Source organism: Xenopus laevis, chromosome 6L (genome assembly GCF_017654675.1).
Source record: "Xenopus laevis strain J_2021 chromosome 6L, Xenopus_laevis_v10.1, whole genome shotgun sequence".
NCBI classification, from domain to species: domain Eukaryota; kingdom Metazoa; phylum Chordata; class Amphibia; order Anura; family Pipidae; genus Xenopus; species Xenopus laevis.
Window position 1 is genome coordinate 115410301 of NC_054381.1, and position 14407 is coordinate 115424707.

General features: G+C 39.1%; 1 protein-coding gene across 3 annotated transcripts in view; it reads left to right on the forward strand.

Moving 5' to 3' along the window:
• Positions 1-4626: 4626 nt before the first annotated feature.
• The window catches only part of LOC108719216 (GREB1-like protein), a 71609-nt gene continuing 61828 nt past the window's right edge, over positions 4627-14407 (forward strand). For 2 of the 3 annotated variants that reach the window (XM_018267937.2, XM_018267935.2), the window contains exon 1: positions 4627-4901. The gene's annotated coding sequence lies outside the window, so the exon portion shown is untranslated. The remainder of the gene's footprint in view (positions 4902-14407) is intronic. The other variant, XM_018267931.2, reaches the window with a different exon arrangement.

Below are 14407 nucleotides of genomic sequence, written 5' to 3' on the forward strand. Positions count from 1 at the left end.
GCTAACATAGAATGCCACACTTGCAGGTCTTAGCAACAAAACAAAAATATTTTTAATGAAAATCTTACATTTCAGTCCAGGGCCAGAATTAGGGGTAAGCAGAAGAGACAGCTGCCTAGGGGGCGCAATGATAGGGGGCTCTGGAAAGCTACCTTTACAATTGTCTTCTGCCTACCCCTAGCCGGGTTTGCACCCCTTACTCCCCTTTCTTCCCTCCCTCACTCTCCCCTCCCTCCTGTCACCCTCCCCTCCGTCAGGTTCTCCTCCCCCCTCCCCTCTGTCGCGTTCTCCTCCCCTCCGTCGCGTTCTCCTCCCTCCGTCGCATTCTCCTCCCTTCCCACAGTTGCGTGGACGGCCGTGTGCATGGTCACATAAAGTGACCTTTCTCAGGGACTGTTCATGCTTCAATAAATGATACATGTTTTTTAACTTTACAGTGCACATGGGGCAGATTTTAAAAGCAGTCTAAAAGAGATTATATATATATATACTGGATATATATAGGATTCTGATTCGGTTCGGACTGGCCGAAGGATTTGGCCGAATCCTGCTGAAAAAGGCAGAATCCTGGCCAAATCCCGAAATGAATCCTGGATTCGGTGCATCCCTAATATATATATATATATATATATATATATATATATATATATATATATATATATGTATTTTGTTTTGGGATTTGGCCAGGATTCGGCCTTTTACAGCAGTATTTGGATTCGGCCGAATCCTTCTGCCAGGCCGAACTGAATCCGAATCCGAATTTGCATATGCAAATTAGTGGCGGGAAGGGAAATCGCATGACTTTTTGTCACAAAACACGGAAGTAAAAAATATTTTCCTCTTCCCACCCCTAATTTGCATATGCAAATTAGGATTTGGATTCGGTTCGGTATTCGGCCAAATCTTTCTAGAAGGATTTGGGGTTCGGCGGAATCCAAAGTAGTGGATTTGGTACATCCCTAATATATATATATATATATATATATATATCTCAATAAAGTATCCCCTGTTGTAAAATATACACGACATATAAAGCTTTTATAAAAGTCATGGAACTCCAAGGAACTCCAGAGAGTGGTGGGGGTTAGGGGTTTGTGCAGGAGTGTGTACACCCGGGCCCTCTGAATATTTTTCTGGCGGGGGGGCCCAGAGAGCTATTGTTACACCCCTGGTGAGGTCTTAATATATCCTCATTATAGATATATAGGGATGTCCAGGAGGGGTGGCCCTCCAACTGTTGTTGCACTGCAACACTCAGTACCTTACTCATAACCTAAAATTTGGGAGTTTCAATCGGTTGGAGGGTCGAAGATTGGACATCCTTGCACTGCCATTGGACCCTATCTTTAAAGTTGGCTGCTATAATGGTAGGAATTAAAGTTTTGTATGATTTTTGGACCGTGTCTGGGCTCTGGATAATTGGACAGGTCAGAAAATTTCTGTCAGATAATGATATTTTTGCATGTATCTGAAGATATCCATGGGTCACTGGTACATAACTTTTGTTCAACTACTTTCTGTCAATTAAATGGCCAGAACATCGTCTAATTTTGTATTTTTTCTACTGTAATCTTACAGTTTAAATCTGAATGTAAAAGTGGCCATAGACGCACAGGTATTATTGTTTCAACTGATGTCTGCAAAAGACTTGAATTTCAGATGGCTCCTCGATGGGTGAAGTTGGAATGTTTTGATCCAGCGCCCAAAGGTACCCGAACATCAGCCAGTATTTACTGCTGAATCGTCAAATACAGGTAGAATTTTATTGTTTCTAACTGATTATCTGGTCCGGAAAAATCAAATTGTACAAATTTTTCTCATTGGATGCCCGAATCATTTGATTATTTTCAGGTTATTGCCCGAAAAGCCCCACATTGCTTGGATTATCAGACGAATCCCAGCACAGATCACATCATATTGTAAAAGGGACATCTGCCACTGACTTCTACATGACCTTGGCAGGTTTGAGATGGCTGAAAAAAATCAAGGTTTAGTAAATGACACCATAGGTGGCAGATTTATCAAGGGTCGAATTGAAAATTTGAATTCAAAATTCAATTATTTAAATGTTTTTATGGTAAAAACAGTCAAATTCAACTAGGGAGTTATTAAAATTCGATTTGAGTTTTTTTTAAAAATTCGAATTCGACTTTCGAGATTTTTCATACTCTGACCCTTAAAGAACTCCATTTTGACTATTCCCCCACCTAAAACCTGCCAAGTTATTCTTTAAGTCAATGGAGAGGTCCAGGGATCAATTTGGAGTTGTTTGCAGCCTTCCTGACATTCGAGTTGAACTCACATTAATTTGAAATTCAGCCTTTGATAAAACTGCCTTCCCAAATGTATGATCAGTATCCAAATATTCGTCATACGACAAATAAAATCTGACCATATGCAGGGGCGATCCTGGCCATATTGCCGCCCCAGGTGGCCTTCGCTCTAACGCCCCCCCCCTCCCCAAGGCACTCATCTTTTCAGCGACAGAGGGGATCCACTAGAAGACCTGAATTTCCGGGTTTAAAAACTGAAATTCGGCTCTTAAAGTTAACAGGAGTGGCAATAAGTTATTGTAACAATATAAGATAATAGGTCCCTTGGGAGAAGTTAGACTCACAGCTTAAAGGGCAATTCACCTTCATTAGCAAAACTGTAATAACTGAGATAAATAAGCAAACAGAAATATGTTCAAACTTTCATAACCTGCCAAACTTTGTAAAATGAACATGGTAATTAGGGGGTGAAGCCACAAAATGGGCGTGGTCAAAAATTTTTTTGCTCCGATACACGCGCCCAGGGCTGTCATCAGGGGGCACAGGGGGTACAAGTGTACTGGGCCTGAAGTGGGGCCGGGCAGTGCTGAACTTTTTTGACCTTGACAGGTCCTGAATGCGGAAGTGCCGAAAAGCCCAATTCTCGAATGCTGAAGTGCCAAAAAAAGACCCAAAGTCACGAAAACAGCCGAAGCCAAAGTCCAGAAGCTGCGAAAAGACCCGAAGTCATGAAAACAGCCGAAATTGAAGTCCTGAAGCGACGAAAATACCCAAAGTCACAAAAGGAGGAGAAGTTGAAGTTCTGAAGCCAGGAGTTAAATTCCTCTGAACACCAATGTGTGTGTGTGTTTTTTTTTCTATTTTTTTTTAAAAAAAAAATTAATTTGTAAGGGGGGGCCCTGGCGCCAATGTTTTTTTTTAAAAAAAGATTCTTTGGGGCCCCAATTTTTTTTTAACTTGTAACTTGGTGCCAAATTTTTTTTATCTTTTATTTTTTTTAACTTATAGCTTATGTGTGTGGGGTAGTTAGCGCTGATGTCTGTGTGGTCTTTTAACTGTGATGTCGAGTGGGCGGGATCTGGGTTGGGGCCCCGAACATTTTGTTGTGCAGAGCTCCGTGATTTCTAATGGTGGCCCTGCATGCACCAACTTTTTGTCCCTCTTTTTGTTTCCAAAATGTTGGGATGTATGTCTAGAGGGGGCCCGGGTGCACATCATGCGCCTGTGCCCGGTAGCATTTAGTTACTTTACTGTTGATACCCTTATTGTTTTACTTTATACAATAAAGTATTGCACTGCTGTTTTTTTTATATTTTTATTCGTTTTATACAATCTTCACTTACTATCACCATGTAAATAATATGATTTGTCACCTGACCTTACTCATATCTCCTTCCCCTCTCCCTTTTTTCACTTGCACCTACTTGATCTATGTGACACATTACGTCACCACAATACCGTACTATACAATTCCCATATATTGCACTTTAATATTGTGTACTGTTACTGCACCGTTTTATTCTATTTCACCATCACAGTAATATGGTTATTTGATGAACTGTTCTGCACTGCTGTTTTTAGATTTTATATTTTTATACAATCTTCACTCACTGTCACTTATATAAATAACATGGTTCATCTTGTACAGGTTCGGACTGGGAGGGCCTACTGCGACGAGCCGAGCTCAGCGCGACTGTGTGAATGCGCCGTTTGGTGCACATGCATGAACGACGCCATGCGCAAGTGGCGACGCTCAGCGCACACGCGCAAAAGGTGTTGCGCATTGCCAGAAAACATCTTTTTCCAAAATTTAGAGTGAGAGTGTACGACACTGATCTTGTATAACATATGCTCTGCTGCTATACTTAATTTTAAAAATATTTAAAAAAAAAAAAATTATGTAAAAATTCTTTTTGTACTTATTTGTACATTAACTAGTATGTATTAAGTTTGCACAGTCTAAAAAAAGTGGATCAGGATGCATTCACTGCATGTTGTACTTGTATAACTATGCATGTGACAAATAAAGAATCTTATCCATTAATATTTTTCAGGGTATAAATGGTGCTATTTTTGGGCTACTTTTAAAATAGCTTTTGGCTACTTTTTGGCTAGTTTTTTTTTTACAGTCTTTGGATGTTTTTGAAATTTAAACCTGGCAACCCTGATCCTTATTTGGCACCACCCAGGAACATTTTTCATGCTTCTGTTGCTCCCCAACTCTTTTTACATCTAAATGGTCGGGACCCCCTGCTCAAAGTCAAGGACCGGGCAGCAGTCCCAGCATGCACTTATCTCAACATTAGGACCCAGCAGTGGTGCTTCCAAGTGCAGCACATTGTCCCTCCCAGGAGGAGGAGTATGGCACCAACTGCTCCCTGTAGAAGCGCAGCGATCACAATCTGTCAGTTTACAGAGAGTGGTACTCGGCAATCCGGCAATTGGAGGTAACGGGGACACGGCGGGACTTTGGAGCGGTCTCGTATAGAAGGGGCAGCCTCTGCTGTGTCTCACAGGGCTCGGGTGTCCTGTATAGGTGGAGATCGGAGCCTGGCTGATATCAGGACTAACGGGAGAGAATTTGGGAAGAGTGGAGGATCCAGACCGGGACCTGGCCTTTATTAGCAGGTAAATGTGCAGTAGGATATACACACACACACATATATACTGCTATGTATTTATTATTGACTATAGCAGCCTTTTTACATTCACTTACTACATAAAGCAGGCATCTAATACGCGAGACTCTTGAGCTCAACTACAACCCTCAGATCAGAAGTTGTAGTGGTAACTGCCAGTGCACTGCTTCCATAAAGTATTGGTGAAATGAGAGCTTGACTTTCAATGGACATTTACCCCTTTAAATGAAAATGTTTTGCTTAATGAGCAGAACTTTCAGTGGGATTGATACCTTTTGTTTAGCCTAACTAGGATATGGTAATGGATTTTAGAGTACATTAGATTTGTACAGGGCAAAGTCTTCCCCAAAATGCCTTAATTATCATCAGAGTCCAAATCCAGTTAATTGCTATTGATGTCAGAGGTGAGAGCGCATTGGCCAAATGTCTATGCAATGAGTTGCACCCCCTGGTTTGTTTCAGTAGGTGCTTAATTAAATTCTCTGCTATTGTTTTGCAAACACTAACAATCAAAGCAAAGAGGGTCTGTCCAGTACTGTGCCTCCAGCTGTTGTTGAACTACAGCTGACATACACTGTAGGGGTCTTGGGAGCTGATGTTCAGTCACACCCTGAGAGCAGCAAAGTCAGAATTCTAATTTGCAAAGGGGGTTGCATTTTTTTTTTTTTTTTAAAGAAAAAGCCGGCGCTTGGGTCCCAAACTGGTTTCAGTTAAACCAACCCAGCTACTGGTGTTTTCCCTTGAAAATTTTTGGTGCCAATGATTTGGGCAGTTTATGCGTCTCTGTGTAGCTTCATGGTTTCACCCTTTCCTTAACCACAGTTCTGCAGATTGTGTTGTTTTTTAATTATTAAAAAAAAGAAGCCAAACTATAGGGATGTAAATGTCAAGTCAGGTACTTCCCAATGAGTGTTTGTAATATGGGTATGGGATTCGTTATCCGGAAACCATTATCCAGAAAGCTCGGAATTATGGAAAGGCCATCTCCTATAGACTCCATTTTATCCAAATATTTAAAAAATTTAAAAATGATTTCCCTTTTCTCTGTATTAATATAACAGTAGCTTGTACTTGATCCCAACTAAGATAAAAACCAGCCTATTGGGTTTCTTTAATGTTTGCATTGTTTTCTAGGGATCCTGTCAACATGTTTTTTCAAAACACATCAGTTAATAGTGCTACCCCCGCAGAATTCTGCACTGGAATCCATTTCTCAAAAGAACAAACAGAATTTTTTATATCCAATTTTGGAATCTGACATGGGGCTAGACATTTTGTTGATTTCCCAGCTGCCCCCAGTCATGTGACTTGTGCCTGCACTTTAGGAGAGAAATGCTTTCTGGCAGGCTGCTGGTTTTCCTTCTCAATGTAACTGAATGTGTCTCAGTGGGACATGGGTTTTTACTATTGAGTGTTGTTCTTAGATCTACCAGGCAGCTGTTATCTTGTGTTTGGGAGCTGCTATTTTTTACCTTCCCATTGTTCTTTTGTTTGGCTGCTGGGGGGGAAAAAGAAATTCTGCTGGAGCAGCACTATTAATTGATGCGTTTTGGAAAAAAAAAAATTTCCATGACAGTATCCCTTTATGGTATGATGATCCAAATTATGGAAAGATCCCTTATCCTGTTCCTGAGCATTCTGGATAACCGTTCCCAAACCTGTTCTGGATTTCCTAGGGTCCAGATAGATTCTTGATTATGTATCTCCCTGACACCTTCTCTTGATTTAGGTTGAGCCTACCCTCCTGTGCCCCTCCTGTACATAGCTGTAATAATAGCTGCCAATGAAAGTAGGAATTCTTGTTTTTCATTGTTTTGGCCAACAAAATAAAAGTTGGCAAGAGGCTGACAGTCAGCTGACAGCAACGTGACAAAACAGTAAAGTTACTTGGCAAAAACATATAAATAAAAGCCAGTAAATCAATGTGTTGCTACAAATTTCTGCTGACTCCTCAGTATATTGTGCCCCCCTGGCTGCCTTAATCTTTACAGGCACAGTTCTATAGCCCTTTTGGTTATTACTGATCTTATGATTTTTGATGTTTAATTGCAGTTTTATTTTCGGAAGAATTTTGAAGTATTTTTGTTCTTTGTACTAGCACTGAAGAAAAGTTTCCAGTATATTGCTTTTTTTTATTTATTTATAGTTTTTTAAATGCTTGATTTCCTGTTATTTGGAGCCAAGCCAAAAATCTATTAAATATTGTTCAAAGGAGAAGGAAAGGCAACAATCACTGGGGGGTGCCAAAAGTTAGGCACCCGCCCCAGGTGATTGTATTCACTTACCTTAGGGTCTGGACACATCAGCAGATTCGGAGAGATTTCTTCTTCGGGGCGACAATCTCTCCGAACTGCCTTCCCCCTGCCCTCCGCCGGCTAAAATGAAAATCGATTCGTTTTCCAAAGTCGCCAGAATTTTCCTCGTGAGGCAACATTTGTTGAGATCTGCTAATTTTACAGGGAACTATTGACTGATAATTACTTGAACACACTCTTTTAGGCTATACACAGGATCTTTCATACCTCCCAACTGTCCTATTTTTCGTAGGACAGTCCCGATTTTTACAGCTCAACCCGCAGTCCCAGATTGTTACTGAAATCTCCCGACTTTCTCTTTGATCTCCTGCACTGAACAGCCAACTTAATTGGCTTTTAGCTAGGGATGCACCAAATCCAGGATTCAGCCTTTTTCAGGAGGATTCGGAGTTGGGCGAATCCTTGTGCCTGGCTGAACCAATTCCAAATCCTAATTCCATATGTAAATTAGGGTCAGGAAGGAAAACCGGACAAAACTTTCATGAAGGATTTGGGGATTCCTGTGAATCCCAAATAATGGATTTGGGCATCCCTACTTTTCGCTGAGCGCATAGAAAATGTGGCAGGTGCACTTAGATACTTTTGTAACAATTTAAGATAAGCAGGTCTCTTGGGGAAACTGTGACTTGCATCTTAAGGGGCAATTCTCCTTCATTAGGAAAACTGCAATAACATATGAAAATCACAGAAATGTGTTGGAACTTTCATAACCTGGCAACTTTTGTAAAATGAACATTGTAATTAGGGGGTGTGGCCACAAAAATGGGCAGCAGATCTTTTTGTCCCTCTTTCTATTTCCAGAATGTTGGAAGGTATGGGATCTTCCCCTCCTCTGATCAAGCACCCAGTTATGTAAATGCATTAGGAGGGAGCAGCTAAGAGGTTATAGAGCACTGAGTTTCTCTTCTGTTTGGTATGATATATAGTGAATAAAGTACCCCCTCTTGTAAAATATAAGGATATTATAAGTTACCAAGGAGTTTCATGACCATATAAAAACACGAGGTCGAAGGCCGAGTGTTTTTATACAGGTCATGAAACACCGAGGTAACTTCTAATATCCTCATATTTTACAACTGGGGGTACTTTATTTATTATAATACACAAATTTTAGTGAGTCATGTGACAGAAATTACATCAAAACTCACCGTTTAAAACTGATGACATCAGAACTCACCGTTTATAAGGATATAATTTACAGGATATTCATGGCTTTTGTGTATTATAATGGGATATTTGGATTTATGTATATTCTCCAAATAAATGTATTATGCATGGAACTGCTGTATTTTGTGTTTATAATTGATTATATTATGGCCCTTTACTTCGTATAGTTAAGTATTATAGTATGCAGGTAGTGTCATGAAAAATTATTTGAAAAGTAATTCATTCTTTTCTTTTTGAACCTTTCTAATATTCTTATCTGTTGTTGTAAAGACAAGATCCCATGCTATGCCGCACAACTATGACATTTTTGGAAAGTGAGATACTTAAGCTTTAAGACCAGCGATTCATAATCTCTTTAAAGGAACAGTAACATCAAAAAATGAAAGTGTTTTAAAGTAATACAAATATAATGCAGTTTTTCCCTGCACTGGTAAGAATTCTGTGTTTGCTTCAGAAACAATACTATAGTTTATATAAATGAGCTGCTGTGTAGCATTGGGGGCAGCCATTCAAAGGAGAAAAGGCTCAGTTTACACAGCAGATAACACCATTATGTTCTGCAGAGCTTATCTGCTATCTGTTATCCACTATTTAACCTGTTCCATATAGCCTTTTTTAAGTTTCCACCATTGCCACACAGCATCTTGTTTATATGAATTATAGTAGTGTTTATGAAGCAAACACACCAGTTTTACCAGTGCAGGGCAACAGTACATGATATTTTCATTACTTTAAAACACTTTCATATTTTGGTGTTGCTATTCCTTTTAAGGGGTGGTTCACCTTTAAGTTAACTTTTAGCATGTTATAGAATGGCCAGTTCTAAGCAACTTTTCAGTTGGTCTTCATTATTTTTTATAGTTTTTTAATTATTTGCTTTCTTCTGCTGACCCCATCTAAAAGCAAAAGGCCTAAGGATACGCATTTATTGTTATTGCTACTTTTTATTACTCATCTTTCTATTTACACACTCTCCTATTCATTTTCCAGTTTCTTATTTAAATCAGTGCATGGTTCTAGCGTAATTTGGACCTTAGCAACCATGATGAAATATCAAACTGGAGAGCAGGTGAATAAAAAGCTAAATAACTCAAAAACCTACAAATAATAAAAAATGAAAACCATTTGCAAGTTGTCTCAGAATATCACTCTCTACATCAGGGATCCCCAACGTTTTGAACCCATGAGCAACATTCAGAAGTAAAAGGAGTTTGGGAGCAACACTAGCATGAAAAATGTTCTTGGGGTGCCAAATAAGTGCTGTGATTGGCCATTTGATAGCCTCTATGTGGATTGTCAACCTAGTTTGAGGCTCTGTTTGGCAGTGCACCTGGTTTTTATACAACCAAAACTTGCCTCTAAGCCAGGAATTCAAAAATAAGCACCTGCTTTGAGGCCAGAGGAGCAACATCCAAGGGGTTGGAGAGCAACATGTTGCTCACGAGCTACTGGTTGGGGATCACTGCTCTACATCATACTGAAAGTTAACTCAAAGGTGAACAAACTTTAATGGGATTAATGTTATACCATTACTGGATTTTCGTTACATTGTCTTCCTAAATAGTTTGTCGATAAAGGCCATGTAAATGATACAGTGAACTTATCTTATTTTATTAGAGTTATGACTTGCCTGTAGTAAACTTCACCAAGAGGTGAATAGTATTCCTGAATCACAACGGTACTTTCTGTGGTGGATGTTTCCGGCCCATAGATAGAACCAGCTTGATTATCAGAAATGGAAAAATGGGTCGGTCATTCATTAGTTTCTGATAAGGTAGGAGAGGATTATTATCCAAACTGCTCTTTGTTGTTGAAAAAGCAAATACGTTTTTACTCTTTTCTTTCACTTAACAATGGAGTTTGTCCTTGACCTGATAAGAGTATCATTGAACTGTTTCTCAGTCATCAGAAACCATGATTATTGTACCTTTTGTTAGATTTTTATCAGCTTCTGCCTCACTCTACTCGCTGTTCAACCAGCAATCTTTAGCCCTGTGCCTTGTCATTTTTCATAAATCTTTAGGGCTGTGGCGCACATTGCTACTAAATGCAAAATAAAAACAAGCGTTCTGCGTGTCATCCTGCTGGCAATTTACATTCTAGCTGGCAGAAAGGCATTTAGGGGAGATTAGTCGCTGGGCGACTAATCTCCCCCAGTAGCAGCGTCTGCTTGGAAGCTAATATATGGTACTCTGCCTAGGGTGGTGACTATTATGTTATTTTGTAAACTAGGCTATGTTAGTTCAGATGCATTTGTGTTTGTTTGGGTTTTGTAACCACAAAAACTGAATCTTGTAGCAGCACTTGGTTTCCTCTCTGGTGATGTAGGTGACCTTATTGTGTGGTTTCACAACACTGAGCAGGTTTTGCCTTTCATTATGACTGTCCTTCCTTAGAAAAGCTGTTGCGTGTTTTGGTATAGGAAAGCAGGAGATGAACAAGGATGTGTTCACCACCAGACAGCATAAGTCTTTCAGTCAGCTGAGATAAATATGGCTAATGTAAAACAATATATAAACTTCTTTGTATCCGTGGTCCTCTGTTTTTGGATGTTTACTTCTTTCAAACAGTTCCAATTTTGAAAGGTGACATTTTTTCCCCACATATGTTTTCTTGGGCTGGGACTGCCACTAATTAACCCTGTACAGTTTTTGCAGATTAGCGCCAAAATTAGTAATACAGTCAGTAAATTACAGTAAACATAGTAAATGAGCAAATTAATTCAAGTAGTGAAGATTTCATATTATATAGTAGGTTCATAAATATGGCGATGGACTGGTGTATAGAATATAGTCTTCAATAAAAAGAGCTTTGGGAACATTTACATAGACTCCATTTTATCCAAATAATCCGAATCATAAAAAATTATTTCCTTTTTCTCTGTGATAATAAAACAGTATCTTGTACTTGATCCAAACTGAGATACAGGTATGGGACCTATGGTCCAGAATGCTGGAGACCTGGGTCTTTCTGGATAATGGATCTTTCCATAATTTGAATCCTCATACCTTAAGTCTACTAGAAAATCATTTAAACATTAAATAAACCAAATAGGCTGATTTTGCTTCCAATAAGGATTAATTATGTATTAGTTTGGATCAAGTACAAGGTTACAGTGAATAAGGAAATCATTTGTATAAAAAAAAAAAAATTCTATATGGATAAAATGGAGTCGATGGGAGACAGCCTTTCTGTAATTTGTAGCTTTCTGGATAACGGGTTTCAGTAAAGCCTGATTTATACAGCAGAAGAGGATGTGGAAAAATGGTCAAATGCAGATATCTGCTGCAAAAATGTTGGTGCTTTTATTACCACTCAGTTTACTGAATATACTGTAGGTACAGATACATATGATTATGACTGGTCACAGTAGCGGGGTTGTAATACAAACTCAAAAACAAAATGTAATATTCTGTTATACTGTCTATCTAAGGTCTATGGCATATTAGATATATATGTCTATATTTTACAAAACATACAAGTTATACTGTTTAATAGTGCAGTTAAGGCTGTAAATTTGTCTGTGATCTGCTTATATTATCTAAGGCCAAAAGGGAACCTGTTCTAATTACACCCCACACAAAAGACCAGATTTCATAACAAGATCCATCCATTTTTAGGCTAATGGCAGGTTTCTACACTGGCATATATCCGAATGTTGTTAGCCCAAGCCAAGTGCCTAAGTAGAAATCTGTCATTCTTTTGAATAAATTTCAGTTGTAGATTAAACAGATTCGATTTTTAAACTGATTTTCAGTATTTTTCTGCAATTACACGATTCCCATTCCCCTGCCACAGAAAGGCATTTTTTGGGAATTGTGACTTTCCACAGGGCAACAAAGAATCCAGTGTGCCATCCCCCTTAAAGGACAAGGAAAGGAGTGCCAATGTGTTGGGAACACCCAGTGTATTATATCTCTAACAATTGTATAACTAGCGTCATATAGGTCAGGGTGCAGGATATGCACTGTTCCTCCATCCTCTCCAGAAACGCACCCTGCGGTTTCTGCTTCGGCATGCCCAGGTACGATTGCACCCCTGGTAGTTACACCACTGATCACTTACCTTTTCCCCAGGTATCTTTTTTTATTTTTTTTATTTGCTAAATTCTGTAGTGCCATATTGCCTTTATTTTCCAAGGTTCCCTTGTGGGTATCTATGCTTGTGCTGCACAATATAGTAAAATTGTGAACATAGTAAAATAGTAAGTTAGGTTATAAAAAGACAAACGTCCCAACTTTTTTACTCTATTTTAACCTGCTAGTTGATCCAGAAGTGAAGTGTTACTATTGTGTGTATTCGCAAACCTAGAGCTGGCCATACATGAGACAATAAAAGATGCTAATTTGGCATTTTATCGACCCTTTGTCAACCTGTTTAAGGGTGGCCTTACATGGGCAGATTAAAACTGGAGTTATCGGTCCTTTAGACTGATTCGGCAGCTTATCTGCCTGTGTATGGGGCGTTCTGATGGGCCTACCCGATCGATATCAGGCCAGATATTGATCGCGCAGGTTTGATTTTTTTTTGGAGATTGAGGACCAATCAGCTAGTACTGTCAATGCCCATTTCCTTTGTTGTATTCTGATCATTTAGTCCTCTGTCCTACCTGATTAATATCTGACTGAGCCCTGATCAAATTTTGTTGTGGGAGGCTGTCACAAGCCAGTAAAGCTGGCAAAATATCTGCCTCAAACCTTGCATTACCAGTTAATGGAAAGCAGTAGCCAGTGGGGAAGTTTGTAATGCACACTAGTCTTTTAACCATATTCATTTTTTAAATTATTATTTTCTGTCATTTTGTCCTGTTGTATAGTTTATTTAAATTATTATTAACATTATTGTTGTAATGATTTTTTTTAATTTATCTGTTACAATGGTTTGAAATATCTGATAAATATGAGATTAAATAGGCAATAGGTAGAAATGAGCTTTGGTCTCTCATGAATAAGTTGCAAAAATTATTTTTCTTGTTACAGAGAATATTTTGTGTTTCTGGATTGTACCCTTTTAGGGAATTGATTGCATCCCAGCTAATTTTGGGGATGGGACTCTTACAGGATGATGTGTTTACTGACAGTGCTAACGCATAATGTAATGATTACTCAGCTGCCTGCTAGCTTTATCAATGCAGCACCCACCCAGGCTCAGACACCCTCTTAATGCTCAAACTAGGCCGTTCCTCCGCGTTTTTAAGAAGGAGCAGCTGCCTGTTTTGGCTGATCGCATTACAAGTCTTTGGAATAGGTGACAGACTGTTTGCCTTTGGGAATTACAGATTAAGATGTGCTTTGGTGGGGGTAGAGTAATATAAGGTCAAAGGTTCGTAATTCAAAATTTGATTAAACTGTACTGTATAAATGTATTTTTCACTGTACCTTTTACATTTTCAGTGGGATTTTTTTTGTTTTGTGGCTCTTTCAAACTAGAACAGTCTCAGCTAGCGATGAGCTAAATTTTTTGCCGGGTTTCGCGGCGAAAATAACGCCCATAGACTCTAATGGGTGAAAAAATGTGTTGCCCGCCAAAAAAGATTTTTGTCGTCCATAGAGAATGCATTTTAGCGAATTTTCGCCGTTTCACGAATTTTCAGTGAACCAAAACGGGTCAGATTCGCCCATCATTAGTCTCAGCTTCCTATATCCCTCCCTGTCTATACACATGGCAGTATTTCCATTTTAGCTACTTTTATTATATCTATGTACCTCTTGTGTTGGGCAGTGTTCTGTTAGGCTAATTGCACATGGAGCTGTGCCTTGGCTTTTCTCATCTTGCATTTTTTGTTTCCTATATAGTGTTGGGGTGTATTGATCACTGATATTGTGGATTGATTACAGTGGGGGTTAGAGTGCTCCATGTGCTTCCATTTGTCTTGTGGGCTACTGGCTCTGACCCTGACTAAAGTGTATGTTATAAAGTAACATAGGGCCTCAGTTTGCCAGAAAGTAAATAGAAATGTTCACTTTAATACCCAGACTCCCCCCCCCCTCATAAAAAATGTCAATAAGTAGTT